This window comes from Mobula birostris, chromosome 17 (assembly GCF_030028105.1).
Source record: "Mobula birostris isolate sMobBir1 chromosome 17, sMobBir1.hap1, whole genome shotgun sequence".
Taxonomy (NCBI): domain Eukaryota; kingdom Metazoa; phylum Chordata; class Chondrichthyes; order Myliobatiformes; family Myliobatidae; genus Mobula; species Mobula birostris.
The window spans coordinates 48,935,454-48,950,018 of NC_092386.1; the positions used below are offsets into that span (position 1 = coordinate 48,935,454).

General features: G+C 46.5%; 1 pseudogene; it reads right to left on the bottom strand.

The window, feature by feature from the left end:
- Nucleotides 1-332: 332 nt before the first annotated feature.
- Nucleotides 333-14,271, bottom strand: LOC140211439 (ferritin, heavy subunit-like; annotated as a pseudogene).
- Nucleotides 14,272-14,565: the final 294 nt, after the last annotated feature.

Here is a 14,565-nt window from a genome sequence, read left to right on the forward strand (position 1 = left end):
CAAGCTGTTGCCTATGTAGCAAGCCCCCCTCTCTACGCATCTAATAAACTCAAAGGAATGGCAGAGACTGATACAATTTGGCACCAGCAGCATTGCAGTTGCCAGTCAACACTGAACTCAACATAGGACTGTCTTTGTGACTCCAGCTCCGGATTTTTCCCTTGGGGTTTATTCCAGAAGCCTTTCCCATGAGTGGGCATAGCCGCAAGGCATTTGAGGTTTGAAATCAGTGTTTTCTTTCTCCTAGATGAGCTGCTAACCATGGCTGATGAGCTCCATCTGCCTGAAAACAGAGTAAATTTATTGGTTTATTTTAACAGTTGATGTACTTTTCCAATGCATTTGAAGTTAGGATTCACACAAGTACAGTGTTTTTTTTTCAACTCTAATAGATATCAACTTCTATTTCTTCTCCTTCAGGGAGAGCTTGTCAAGCAGGTACACTCCCAGACCATTCTCAGGAGCTCCTGGTCTCCTCAGGTCAGTGTTGAAATCTTCATGTTTCATGATCATCTTCACTTGTTTATCCAGGTGGTGCCTCTCCAGGAAGTCACACAGAGGAGGGTCACTGTGCTAACTAGCAAGCTTGTGCAGATCAAGTAGACTCAGGTTCATGTCCTTCTCCATATGCGGAACTCTCTGCATTACCTCCAGACCTCTGCTCCACTCATTCTGCTCTGGCTTCTGGATATCCTCCAGCACAATCCGGCCTCCTCGCGGTTTCTGGAATTCCAGCCATCTCTCAGCATGCTTATGTCCCTCATGGGACTGCTTCCCAGAGAACCTGGAAAAGCAGAGTAGGCTAACGTCATCCCAGTCAAAGTAAAAGGACATAGAACCATAGAACCATAGAAACTACAGCACAGAAACAGGCCCTCTGGCCCTTCTTGGCTGTGCCGAACCATTTTCTGCCTAGTTCCACTGACCCGCACACGGACCATATCCCTGCATACACCTACCATCCATGTATCTGTCCAATTTATTCTCAAATGTTAAAAAAGAACCCGCATTTACCACCTCGTCTGGCAGCTCATTCCATACTCCCACCCACTCTCTGTGTGAAGAAGCCCCTCCAATGTTCCCTTTAAACTTTTCCCCCCTCACCCTTAACCCACGTCCTCTGACATGGAGAGATAAACATAGGAGGAATAGAGCCCCAAGTTAATCTGCTTGCTGACTGCATCCTCACAGTCCTTGTGGAAGCCCTAACACACGTGGGAAGCCAGCCTCTTCAATGCACAACTGCAACTCGCTGTCACCCAGGGAAGCTCCACTGAAATTTAAGGACTGGTGTGTCCTTAGAGTGTAACAGGATAATGGTGAGGACCATCGACCACTCGGGTCTTGTACACCTTAGGGGGCAGTGAAGGAAATTAAAGATATGTGGCAGAACTTTCAAAATAAGAATGTCCGAGGTTTTCATTATTCTCATGATTATTTTTTACTCATTACTTATCCAGTCTGGCCAAATAACTACTGACTACAATTTAGCTGGGTGAGATAGAATCCTGTATTCAGATATGTATGAAATCCCCTTTCCACCGTCTCCAACACCTTGAAGTCTAAAATCCTAATGATGTGCAAAGGTTGTCTCCCCAGCAGATAATAGTGGTCTGATAGCTAGAGAGATACCTCTGAAACTCTGCTTCCCCCATTGTTTTGTGCTTTCTCTCCTTCAGAAAAGAGGAAAAGAAAAATAAAACAATGAATTTACAGTAACCTCCTATGTTGTATAAATGACGAAGAATTTGTTGATGGCGACCAAGAAAAAGCAGTATGACATTATATGAATATGTGTTCCGGCATATGGGTGAATATGCTATTGTGCTCAATTTGCTGATCTCACAAGGTTATTAAATTGCCCTCAATACTGAATCCAAGAATAAGATTTTGCACTCCTGCTGATGTTTTCTGTAACAACTTCAACTACATTTTTGTGACGTTTCTTAAAGCTTTCTCGTTCCCATCCCCAGGAAGTCACTCTTTCTGCCTCATTATGACATCTTGTAGATCGGAGAATCTGGGGCAGTATTGGTGTTTCTCCTCCCTAGTTACCTCTGCCCATGAACAGTACAGGCAACATTTGAAGACCTACCTCCAAACACAAGCAGCATCAAAAATTCTGCTGCAATAAAGTCAATGTTAAACTCTCACGGTAGCTTTCCCATGATAATATCTCGCAGACGATCAGTCAATTGCTTGTCAACAGGAATCACAGAATACCCACAGCATATGGCTCACCCTGAAATACACCAGAATCAACATATATGAGGTCCACTATAATAACCTTCTACGTCAGTGAAAACTAAGGCCAGTTTGAAGAGACTGGTGGGTGATCCAGGAGCTATTTAACTGTAAATGCAGGCTTAGAAGCTTTACCATGTTAAAAGAAAAAAGTCTGCGTTCTGAGATTCAGCAGAAAACCCAAGACCCAAATAACATAAGTGGATATAAAGAGTACCAGGGGCAAGAAATTTGCTGACAAACATGGCATGTACCAGCTCTTCAGACCTGTCATGGGCATCTAAGTCCCAAACACCCAATGCCTTACTCTAGTAAGTGCCACAAATGAAGGTAAAATTATCAAGGATAAAAGGTTGTCAGGTTCTGCTGAGAAGACCTACCTAACAGGACTATGGTCTCAGTGTGAGGGAAGTTCACTCTGTCAGTTTGGTCTAGTCTTGCTGCCATTCCTGCATAACAAAAATTCAGAATGGCCAAAACCCAAAGGAATGCCAAGGTCTAAGAACAGGGAATATCTCTGCTGAAGTTCTAAAAAGTTCTGTGATGTGAATATCGCTTATAAGTTTCGTATGCACAATATTATCTTCCCCATCTGGAAGGGAAGGATGTGCAAAGGACCTCAGAGACAATATAATTGCAACAATCCACAAAATGGAGATAAATTTGCATTGACGGGTTTATCAAGGCTTTAGATTTGATCAATTAGAATGGGCTCTGGAGCACACTCCTCAAATTTGGCAGCATGCAAAAATTCATCTCCATCTTACGTTTGTTGCAAGGTGGCATGCAAGCTTTGATCCTACACTGTCTCTATAACACCTTCCACTGGAAGTTTAAGTGAACCAACATTAATTTCCTCTCCTAGGCCAACATCCCCAGCATTAAGGCTCTAATTTTCAGTCAGTTGGCTCCACTGGGCAGACTGCATCACTCAAATGCCTGACACCATGCTCCTGAAACAGACATTCTAATTTGAGCTGTCACAGTAGAGATTACCAGGTAGACAGAGGAAAAGAGACAACAATGTACTGAAAAGGCTTTATATCCCTGCAAACACATGGGGGTCAGTGGCCTATGACTGCCCAAAGTGCAGAAGAAGCATTGGTATGGCACTGAGGACCTTGAGTTCATGCATCAGGAGTGCATAGAAGACCAATTAAGTATCTGCATTTAAGATACATTGTACAGACAAACAGAAAGCCTCAAATAATTTCACAGATCTTCAGTAAACACAAACAGATGATAAAATTCTACATGAAATTCCTCATTCAGTTAAAATAAAAATCAACTACCATACAGTAGAATAAATGAACTTTATCTTCTGGGAGTCATAAAGCAATATAATGAAATAGTCCAGAAATATACTTGTGGTATAAGAAAAACAGTGGAGTCTGCTACTGATCACCAGATCAGTATTTAGAGGTAGATCACATGCAGTAGGAGATTAGGCAGGACCTATGAGACCAGGACAATAATTTTAATGGATGATTTCATCAATTAAATTTAAATTATTCTAAATTGGAACTGGTAATGCAGACATTGTGACTGAGATAAATTTTAATACTACCCATCTGTCAAGACTCTGAGAAAAATAAGTTCAGCATTGACTTTATACCTGAGCTGATTTTACTTTCAACTGAATTTGGCTGCAAAAAATTCTGAGGCAAGATTAATGTTTCTCTTGATCCTGTGGGTTGAACACAGTATTTCATTAAAATTTCCCTTATTTATTATGAAAGTTATGAAGAACAATGCTAATAAATAATTTTGGCCAGATGGAAGAAGAAATCATCATATTTCATATTATCAACTAGAATTATCTGATCCAATGTAAAATGAAATCAGAGAATATTTGGCAAACCAGGCTGCTTCTACGATGGAGGAAGGGAGTTACACTTTCAAGTTGGCCTTTAATTCATTCACCCATTGACTGGTTCAAATAATAATGCAATGAGGACCATTTGGTGAAGGTGTGCACTAAGAGCTGAGTTCCCTATGGACAAATGGCCTGAAGGGAAAGGGTAAGAGAAAAGCAAATATACTCTGCCATTTTCTTGGAGACTAGGACCTCAAATATAACCTGATGTGGATATCTCTATTGAGTACTTCAATAAGGTAGCTGGTAAAACATCCAGTCCACTGCCAACTTTGCCTAAAAGCCCGTGAGCAAAAAGTATGCAGAAATTCAGCAGTATTACATAGAACATAGAATAGTACAGCACATTACAGGCCCTTCGGCCCACAATGTTGTGCCGACCCTCAAACCCTGCCTCCCATATAACCCCCCACCTTAAATTCTTCCATATACCTGTCTAGTAGTCTCTTACACTTCACGAGTGTATCTGCCTCCATCACTGACTCGGGCAGTGCATTCCACGCACCAACCACTCTCAGAGTAAAAAACCTTCCTCTAATATCCCCCTTGAACTTCCCACCCCTTACCTTAAAGCCATGTCCTCTTGTATTGAGCAGTGGTGCCCTGGGGAAGAGGTGCTGGCTATGCACTCTATCTATTCCTCTTATTATCTTGTACACCTCTATCATGTCTCCTCTCATCCTCCTTCTCTCCAAAGAGTAAAGCCCAAACTCCCTTAATCTCTGATCATAATGTATACTCTCTAAACCAGGCAGCATCCTGGTAAATCTCCTCTGTACCTTTTCCAATGCTTCCACATCCTTCCTATAGTGAGGTGACCAGAACTGGACACAGTACTCCAAATGTGGCCTAACCAGAGTTTTATAGAGCTGCATCATTACATCGCGACTCTTAAACTCTATCCCTCGACTTATGAAAGCTAACACCCCATAAGCTTTCTTAACTACCCTATCTACCTGTGAGGCAACTTTTAGGGATCTGTGGACATCTACCCCCAAATCCCACTGCTCCTCCACACTACCAAGTATCCTGCCATTTACTTTGTACTCTGCCTTGGAGTTTGTCCTTCCAAAGTATACCACCTCACACTTCTCCGGGTTGAACTCCATCTGACACTTCTCAGCCCACTTCGGCATTCTATCAATGTCTCTCTGCAGTCTTCGACAATCCTCTACCTACACCACAACCAACCTTTGTGTCATCTGCAAACTTGCCAACCCACCCCTCTACCCCCACATCCAGGTCGTTAATAAAAATCACGAAAAGTAGAGGTCCCAGAACAGATCCTTGTAGGACATCACTAGTCACAATCCTCCAATCTGAATGTACTCCCTCCACCACGACCCTCTGCCTTCTGTAGGCAAGCCAATTCTGAATCCACCTGGCCAAACTTCCCTGGATCCCATGCCTTCTGACTTTCTGAATAAGCCTACCGTGTGGAACCTTGTCAAATGCCTTACTGAAATCCATATAGATCACATCCACTGCACTACCCTCATCTAAGTGCCTGGTCACCTCCTCAAAGAACTCTATCAGGCTTGTTAGACATGATCTGCCCTTCACAAAGCCATGCTGACTGTCCCTGATCAGACAATGATTCTCTAAATGCCCATAGATCCTATCTCTAAGAATCTTTTCCAACAGCTTTCCCACCACAGACACAAGGCTCACTGGTCTATAATTACCCGGACTATCCCTACTACCTTTTTTCAACAAGGGGACAACATTCGCTTCCCTCCAATCCTCCGGTACCATTCCCGTGGACAACGAGGACATAAAGATCCTAGCCAGAGGCTCAGCAATCTCTTCCCTCGCCTCATGGAGCAGCCTGGGGAATATTCCCTCAGGCTCCAGGGACTTATCCATCCTAATGTATTTTAACAACTCCAACACCTCCTCTCCCTTAATATCAGCATGCTCCAGAACATCAATCTCACTCATATTGTCCTCACCATCATCAAGTTCCCTCTCACTGGTGAATACTGAAGAGAAGTATTCATTGAGGACCTCGCTCACTTCCACAGCCTCCAGGCACATCTTCCCACCTTTATCTCTAATCGGTCCTACCTTCACTCTTGTCATCCTTTTGTTCTTCACGTAATTGAAGAATGCCTTGGGGTTTTCCTTTACCCTACTCGCCAAGGCCTTCTCATGCCCCCTTCTTGCTCTTCTCAGCCCTTCCTTAAGCTCCTTTCTTGCTTCCCTATATTCCTTAATAGACCCATCTGATCCTTGCTTCCTAAACCTCATGTATGCTGCCTTCTTCCACCTGACTAGATTTTCCACCTCACTTGTCACCCATGATTTCTTCACCCTACCATTCTTTATCTTCCTCACCAGGACAAATTTATCCCTAACATCCTGCAAGAGATCTCTAAACATCGACCACATGTCCAGAGTACATCTCCCTGCAAAAACATCATCCTAATTCACACCCGCAAGTTCTAGCTTTATAGCCTCATAATTTGCCCTTCCCCAATTAAAAATTTTCCTGTCCTCTCTGATTCTATCCTTTTCCATGATAATGCTAAAGGCCAGGGAGCGGTGGTCACTGTCCCCCAGATGCTCACCCACTAAGAGATCTGTGACCTGACCCGGTTCATTACCTAGTACTAGATCTAGTATGGCATTCCTCCTAGTCAGCCTGTCCATATACTGTGACAGGAATCCGTCCTGGACACACTTAACAAACTCTGCCCCATCTGAACCCTTGGAACTAATCAGGTGCCAATCAATATTAGGGAAGTTAAAGTCACCCATGATAACAACCCTGTTCTTTTTGCACCTTTCCAAAATCTGCCTCCCAATCTGCTCCTCTGTATCTCTGCTGCTACCAGGGGGCCTATAGAATATCCCCAATAGAGTAACTGCTCCCTTCCTGTTCCTGACTTCCACCCATACTGACTCAAAGAGGATCCTGCTACATTACCCACCATTTCTGTAGCTGTAATAGTATCCCTGACCAGCAATGCCACTCCTCCTCCCCTTTTCCCCCCTCTCTATCCCTTTTAAAACACTGAAATCCAGGAATATTGAGAATCCATTCCTACCCTGGTGCCAGCCAATTCTCTGTAATGGCCACTACATCATAATTCCATGTATGTATCCAAGCTCTCAGTTCACCACCTTTGTTCCTGATGCTTCTTGCATTGAGGTACACACACTTCAGCTCTTCTGCCTTGCTACCTTTACACCATTTATTCTGCTTCTCTTTCCTCAAAGCCTCTCTATATGTTAGATCTGGCTTTACTCCATGCACTTCTTTCACTGCTCTATCGCTCTGGGTCCCATCCCCCTTGCAAATTAGTTTAAACCCTCCCGAACCATGCTAGTAAACCTACCTGCAAGGATATTGCTCCCCCTCGGGTTCAGGTGCAACCCATCCAATCTGTAGAGGTCCCACCTTCCCCAGAAGAGATCCCAATGATCTAGAAATCTAAAACCCTGCTCCCTGCACCAACTCCTCAGCCACACATTCAAGTGCCATCTCCTCCAATTCTTACCATCACTGTCACTTAGCACTGGCAGCAATCCTGAGAACGCCACCCTTGAGGTCCTGTTCTTCAGCCTTCTGTCTTGTTCCCGAAACTCACACTTCAGGACCTCATCCCTCTTCCTGCCTATGTCGTCGGTACCAACATGTATTACGACTTCTGGCTGCTTTCCCTCTCGCACCAGGATGTCGTGTACCCGGTCAGAGACATCCCGGACCCTGGCACCCAGGAGGCAACAAACCATGAGGGTGTCCTTCTCACGTCCACAAAATCTCCTCTCCCCTGACTATAGAGTCTCCAATGACGACAGCTCTCCTCTTCTCCATCCCACCCTTCTGCACCACCGGGTCAGACTCAGTGCCGGAGGCCCTGCCACCATGGCTCACATCTGGTCAGTCGTCCCCGCCAACAGTATCCAGGATGGTAAACTTATTATTCAGGGGAATGGTTACAGGGGTGCTCTGCCTGTCTGCTCACCTTCGCTTTCCTCCCTCTGACTGTCACCCAACGACCTGTTTCCGACAGCCTAGGTGTGACTACCTCCCTGTAGCTCTCATCTATGACTGCCTCATTCTCCCTTATGAGTCGAAGGTCATCCAGCTGCTGCTCCAGATTCCTTACATGGTCTTCCAGCTCACCCAGCCATATGCACTTCTGGCAGATGTGACTCTGCGGAAGAGGGGCATTTCCCCAAGACTGCCACATCTCACATGAGAGGCACATCACCATCTCAGGAGGCATTGTAAAGACTAACTGTGAGCAAGCTTGTCCTCTGCCTCTTCTCATCGAAGCCTGTCGAGTCAAAGCCTCAAAGCTCCACTCCTTCACTGGCTCACTCACTCACAGGCCGCTCCGTTTGAGCTACCCCTCTATTTATCTGTTTGAGCTTTTCAAAATGCTTGGTCACCTGACCTCGCAGCTATGGTCCTGTCATTTCCACTATGGAAATAAGAAATTCCATCTGCATACTTGCATATATAAATATAAAAATTTGCTTTTATTGACCAATCTCTTAGTTTCAAATGCATGAAAAGCAGAATCCACCCAATGTCTGGGTTCTGCAGTGGAAACTCTGATCTTTCTCATTTAAGCTTAACAGGCTGGTGTACCACACTCAGACCGTTGCATGTCTGGCTGCTGATACCATTTTTCGGAAGGGCTTTTATGGTGTTTCTTGCGTTCATGATTCTGTTGGAGATAACGTATTGCTGTACTGCTGTGCCGTAACGTAAGCACAGAATGGTGACACTGCCAAGCTGTTGATTGCCAATCATCCGTTACTATACTGCTGCCATCCACACCAAAATGGTGCAAATAGTAGCTGAGATTTTTAGATCTTGATCCGCTTGGGACCTTACTTCAAGAACATTGACAGCTACTTGGCACCAGCAGCCGTTGGTTTAGCACAGCACAGGTTCATAGAGACAGCCTAAGGAAAGCAGATGAAAGTCAGCCACTGTGTACAATTCAATGAATTCAGTGCATGACTGATTTCCATACAAGTCACACTGTTTCCATGGTTGGAAGTGTGCAAGCATGTGCAGCATTCTTGCATTCCGACAGCATTCGAGGTAGGCAGGTTGTGGCATCCCATCCGTGTGTGAGGCCAGCTCGGCCAAAATGCTTATCAGAATGGACTCACATGGAAAATCCAGATTCTGGCAGCTGGAAAGGCCTAGGAATGATATCAACCTTGGAATTTCATCTTGTGTTGCCCACGAGGCTCTGGTAGTCTTGTGGCTGTCATTAATCTGGAGCTTGTTGACCAAAACCTGCATTGGTAAATGACAGAATGTGCACAACCAAATATTTGGGCAGCCCGAGCTGAGTTGAAGGGTGAAAGGAACTTTGTGATCCCACTGCTGATTTTTCAGCATCATGCAATTTAAGAGAGTTCACAATATCATGGAAATACTATTGATGAAATTAACAGTAATTTGTAAAACCTACCTGGTCCTTAATCTGCAGATGCTGGAAATCCAAGCAACGCGCACGGAATGCTGGAGGAACTCAGCAGGCCAGGCAGCATCTATGGACAAGGGTACAATCGAGTTTCGGGCTGAGACCCTTCAGCAGTTCTGGAGAAAAAAAGATGAGGAGTAGATTTAAACGGTGGGGGGAGGGGAGCGAGAAACGCAAGGTGATAGGTGAAACCAAGAGGGGGAGGGTGTGAAGTAAAGAGCGGGAAAGTTGATTAGTGAAGGAGATACTGGGCTGGAGAAGGGGGAATGTAATAATAGACAGAAGGCCAAGGAAGAAAGAAAAGGGGGGAAGAGCACCAGAGGGAGGCAATGGGCAGGCAAGAAGATAAGGTGAGCGAGGGAAAAGGGAATGGGGAATGGTGGGGAACATTACTGGAAATCGACAATCGATGTTCATGCCACGAGACTGGAGGTTACCCAGACGGAATATAAGATATTGTTCCTCCAACCTGAGTGCGGCCTCATTGCGACAGTAGAGGAGGCATGGATTGACATATCAGAATAGAAATGGGAAGTGGAATTACAATGGATGACCTCTGGGAGATCCCACTTCTTCTGGTGGACAGAGCATAGGTGCTTGGCGAAGCGGTCTCCCCATCTACATCGGGTCTCACCGATATACAGAAGGCCACACCAGGAACACTGAACACCTGTATGACCCCAGAAGACCCACAGGTGAAGTGTCACCTCACCTGGAAGGAATGTTTGGGGTCCTGAATAGTAGGGTGGGAGGAGGTGTAGGGGCAGGTGTGGCATTTGTTCCGCTTGTAAGGATAAGTGCCGGAAGGGGGATCAGTGGGGAGGGACGAATGGACAAGGGAGTCACGTAGGGAGTGATCCATGCAGAAAGCAGGAAGTGGTGGGGGGGGGGAGGGAAAAAATGTGCTTGGTGGTGGGATCCCGTTGGAGATGGTGGAAGTTTCAGAGAATTATGTTTTGGACGCAGAGGCTGGTGGGCGGTAGGTGAAGACAAGAGGAACTCTATCCCTGGTACTTAAAGCATATTGATAACTTTCCCATCATGATAGCCTCGGATATTATCACTTGCCATTCCAGCTTGCTCTGATGTATATTGTATATTTTATGTTTTACTCCTTGCACTATTTCAACAGCATGTCCCTATCAGCCAAGGTGACATCAAAATCCAAGGGGTTGAACCTCCTTGGAGTTTCTTCAGCCCTCTACAGAAACCCTATTTATGGAATCTCAAGCACTTTATGGCAGCAGAATGGGGAATTAGCTTGCAGTCAGTGCAGTGTTAATGAATGTCCACATACCTCACCTAAGCCCATCAACCCTACGGGGGCACAGGCCGCTGACAACGGCTTGCCAGATTCCTCTGTCCTGGTCCAGTCTTTCAAGTTGTCCTCAGGTGTAACCAACCATAAAGGTCCTTCCTTTCTCAGGATGAGGTCTTTGGAGCTTCTATTGGCATTTCTGTGGCTCTGGGTTTTTATGAGATGGGGTTGCTAGCCCCATGCCCAATCTTCCTACTTTCGCAGCCGGGCCTGGGACTATCCATGGCAGAGTAATGCCTAATAAAATGCCACTCATAAGGTTTGAAGTGGCTTATCCATGTCCATACACTAGATTCTTCTGGGTTTTGATTATTTAGGGTAGGAACCTTTTGAATGATTGATCCACTCTCTGACATTGAGATTTTTCATTATTAAATACAAATCAAAAACATTGGTTCAAAGATGAGCTAAAACAAACAAGGTTTAAAGGCTTTCCTACTATTTGCAGAATTGTGTACATTTTCCATGAACAAGTCAGAAACTTAACATCAGGAATTTCCTTCAATGCATTGTCACCTTGAAAGTGCAGTGAATTAAACATAGAAATAAGTTTTAAATTAAGCCCGTGTTCTATTCATTCATTTTTACATTGGAATTACTAGTAAAATGCAAACTGTGAAGAAAATATAGTTGGTATAATTTTAAGTTCCTTTACACAGGCACAACCTTCCCCACCATTGAAGGTATCTTCAAGAGGTAGTACCTCAAGAAGGTGGAATCCCTCTCTAAGGGCCCTCACCATCTGGAACATGCCCACTTCTCATTACTACCTTTAGGAAGGAAGTGCAGGAACCTGAAGACCCACACTCAGAGACTTAATGCTTCTTCCACTTCTCCGACAGATTTCTGAATGGTTCATTTATAGTACTTCCTTATTCCTTTTTTTTTTGCACTTGTAATTTATGGTAGTTTTTATAACTTGCCCTCTACTACTGCCACAAATTTCAAGGCACATGTCAGTGATAATAAACCTGATTCTTGTTCTGATTCTGTTGGAAATTGCAAAGAGATGCTGGTGAATTTGACATTGAATGCAAACATGCAGATGTATCAAGCAATAATGAAGGCAATAATTCCTTTGCAAGAAACTCCCAGCACAGGAGCAAGGCAAACGTACCACAATTATGGAGGGCCCTGGTGAAACAGTTCCCCTGCTTAAGAAAAGACATACTTGCTATATAGAGTGCACAATAAAGATTCACTACACTGCTCACTGGAAAGGTGTGACCTTTGAATGCGGGGATTGGGCTGAGCAGGCCTGTATACACTAAAACTGAAAGGAGAACTGATTGTACCATACAACAGAGGTTAGATTGAATCATTGCTTCTGAAGACCATCAGTTCAGAGGTATACAAAGGAAGTGTTGCTGTGGTAAACCATGTATATATGTTGTAACTCGGTTACCTGTCTGGACACACCCCTCTGCTGACTGCCCCTGTGGCTCCTCCCACAGAATGCTGTATAAAGGTGTTCGCCTTGCCCCTCCCCCCTCAGTCCGGGGGCAGACACACACTGTGGAGGTCGTATTGTACAGCCAATAAAAGCCTTTCAGTATTTTACCAAACCTCAGTCTTTTGGAGTAATTGAAGGTGCTTCAATTCTATTTGCTGTACATTTTAAAACATGGAGCAGGCCCTGCGACCAGAAAAATTAGACCTCGATCTGCAAATGCCTGACGCTAGAAACGCTTCGAACTCTGGCTGGCCTGCTTCGAAACGTATCTAGAGGAGATTAAAGCGACCGACCCCGTAGCGAAGCGCAGAGTTCTTCTCTCCAGGGTCAGTCCACAGGTTTATTCGCTGATCAGAGACCAGCCGAACTATGACGGCGCGATGAACGCACTCAAAAGACAATACCTGCGGCCGATAAACAGCGTCTATGCTCGGCATCGCTTAGCGACACGGCAACAACGCCCCGGGGAATCGAGTGCTGAGTTTGTCCGGGCCCTACAGACACTCGTGCGGGCCTGCAATTGCCAGGAGCTGACGACGGCACAGCATGCAGAACTCCTAGTGAGAGACGCCTTTGTTACGGGGACCGGGTCAGTGTACGTGCGCCAGCGGCTGCTGGAAAAAGCCGATCTTACCCTAAATTCGGCGATGGAGCTGGCTGATACGCTGGAGGCCGCTCTGCATAACTCCGAGGCTCTCCAGGCATGCGATCCCCCGATGGCCTCGTGGGTGCCGCAGACCCCGCAACCCGCCGGCGAATCGACCTCGGCTGCAGCCAGTCGTGAGTCCGCGAAGTGCTACTTCTGCGGACTGGAGAAGCACCTCCAGAAACGCTGCGCGGCCCGACAAGCTACCTGTTCCAGCTGCAGAAAGAAGGGCCACTTCACCAAGGTCTGTAAGTCAAAACCGCGAGTGGGATCGAGCAGTGCCGCGTGCGAGACGTGGGGGTCACCATCTTCCCTGCACACTGCCACCACGTGCGAGACATGGGGGCTGCCATCTTCCCTGCACGCCGCCACCACGTGCGAGACATGGGGGCGGCCATCTTGGTCGGCGCCACCTCCCACTGCCTACGACCAACGGGTGCTCACGGGGCACCCCACCACGCCGGACCAAGACAGCGACCCCACCTTGGCTTCTGTGACTCTCGACCAAAGCGCTCCCCACCAGCTCGCAAGGTCAATGATGGACATCCTGGTGGAGGGGCACAGGACAAGCTGCCTGTTTGACACAGGCAGCACAGAGAGTTTTATCCACCTGGCCACGGTGCAGCATTGTGGACTCATGATACGGTCGGTAAGTCAGAGGGTCACCATGGCCTCCAGGTCGCATACAACAGACATCCGGGGGGGTTGTGTAGCGACACTAGTGGTGCAGGGCACAGAATATCGGGACTTTACGTTACAGGTCTTGCCTCAACTGTGTGCCCCTGTGCTGTTGGGGTTGGACTTCCAGAGCCACCTGAAAAGCGTGACAACGAAGTATGATGGGCCCCTCCCACCAATTACTGTCATAAATCCCGTTTTGTAGAGATGTCACGTACCCCGCTACTGACCACACACACACACCAACCCGCACATCCCACCCAACATCATGCCAACTGCTGCACTACCGACACCACTTGCGGCATCTCCACCCTCAGGATCCCTCCCCCACCGCTGTTCGCCAACCTGACCCCCGACTGTAAACCTGTGGCAACTAAAAGCAGGAGGGACAGCGCGGGGGACAGAGCTTTCATTAAGCCGGAGCGGCTGCTCACGGCTCACGGAGCGGCTGCTCACGGAGGGGGTCGTCGAGGCAAGCACAAGTCCTTGGAGGGCGCAGGTGGTGGTTGTTCGGAACGGGGAGAAGAATAGGATGGTCGTGGACTATAGCCAGACCATCAATAGGTTCACGCAGCTCGATGCGTACCCTCTAACCCGCATCGCGGATATGGTCAATCAGATAGCACAGTACAAGGTGTACTCGACCATAGACCTAAAATCCGCTTACCATCAGCTCCCCATCCGCCGGGAGGACCGCCCTTACACTGCCTTCGAGGCGGACGGCAGGCTTTATCAATTCCTGCGCGTCCCCTTTGGTGTCACGAATGGTGTATCTGTCTTCCAGAGGGCAATGGACCGGATGGTGGACCAGTGCCAACTGAAGGCCACGTTCCCATATCTGGATAACATCACCATCTGCAGTCACGACCAGCAGGATCACGACAACAACCTTCA